This window comes from Callospermophilus lateralis, chromosome 4 (genome assembly GCF_048772815.1).
Source record: "Callospermophilus lateralis isolate mCalLat2 chromosome 4, mCalLat2.hap1, whole genome shotgun sequence".
NCBI lineage: Eukaryota > Metazoa > Chordata > Mammalia > Rodentia > Sciuridae > Callospermophilus > Callospermophilus lateralis.
This window is the reverse complement of record NC_135308.1, coordinates 98,552,610-98,554,049: the sequence shown is the minus strand read 5'-3', so window position 1 is coordinate 98,554,049 and position 1,440 is coordinate 98,552,610. Positions and strand designations below refer to the sequence as shown.

General features: G+C 36.2%; 1 pseudogene; it reads left to right on the top strand.

The window, feature by feature from the left end:
* Positions 1-937: 937 nt before the first annotated feature.
* On the top strand, positions 938-1,060 carry LOC143398767 (U2 spliceosomal RNA; annotated as a pseudogene).
* The last annotated feature ends 380 nt before the right edge of the window (positions 1,061-1,440 follow it).

The window sequence follows — 1,440 nt, the reverse complement described above, 5'->3', positions numbered from 1 at the left end:
ACAGCCATTGTGTGTAATGGCTCTAACAGGCTGAATAAATCCCATTTTCCAGTGAGTTTGGAAGCCAATTCATAAATACAGGCAGATTCTAGATAGGAATCAAAATACCTGCTTTGCTCCTAGTAGAGAAATGAAAAATGTCACTTGGACGTATATCCAAAATTAAGCTTCCCACTCATTTTCCCCAAATTGATTCTAGCCACCCCAAACTGCATGTGTTGTCTCCACAGGAATAATGCCTGTTCAGGTAATTTTATCTGTATTTTTCTGCTATATTACAGCAGTAAAATGACAGAAGAAACACTCATTGCTTTCACTCAATGAGGTGAAGCAGATCACATTTTATTTTTTATTATTAGTTGTTCAAAACATTACAAAGCTCTTGACATATCATATTTCATATATTTGATTCAAGCAAATTATGAACTCCCATTTTTACCCCATATACAGATTGCAGAATCACATCGGTTACAGCAGATCACATTTTAAAGAGAAACTTAACTCTGTTTTCCCTCTCTAAGAAGAAATTGAGCCCACGATGTCAGATCGTTGCCAACTCACCAAGAGATAAAGCATTCCACTTTGTACCTAGAGGCTTGGTGAACAGGGTAAGGGAATATAGAAATCCTAATGCATGCTTTCAAAAAACATAGAATGTAAAGAGAAGGAAAAATCATTTTAATGATCTATGAAGATCAGTTCTGCTCCTGGTGTTATATTTTGTGGCAGGTTTAATGTCAGTTAATATTTTCTTTTTTTTTTCAGGTTTCTCATTTATCCTTTATTTTTTTTTTGATTGTTCAAAACATTACAGTGCTCATGATATATCATCTTTCATACATTTGACTCTATTTATGAATTCCCATTTTTTCCCCAAATACAAATTGCAGAATCACATTGGTTACACACTCACATTTTTACATAATGGCATATTAGTATCGCTTCTCGGCCTTTTGGCTAAGATCAAGTGTAGTGTCAGTTAATATTTTCATGTGTGAAAGTAATATAACTTATTGGGTTTCTCTGTAATTCCTTAATAAAAGGAATGTGACCACTTTTCCAATTTTCCCTGAACAGTTCCACTTATAAATGATATCTGAGTGTAATCATCCCTTTTCATCCTCAAGTTTTCCAATTTGGACAGTAAATGATAGGGTTTTTCTAATAATAAGTCTATTGTAGTAGGTGGCAAAAACTTAAACCCAGTTAATCCAAAGGCTGCCCCTACTACTCCAGGGTTGTACCTAAATTTCAGGCTGGACAGGGGAAGGTTTGGCCTCATGCAGCTCCAAAGTGGAAGAGATTGATCCAGGTAGCAGCAAGTTACTGTGACCTATGGGTGAACTCTCCTGACTTCATCTGGTCTTAGGTGTCAGACCACAAACATCTCCATTTCTTAGGTCACAAGCTTGCCAGAAAGTGCCTCCAGGGTCAACTTTA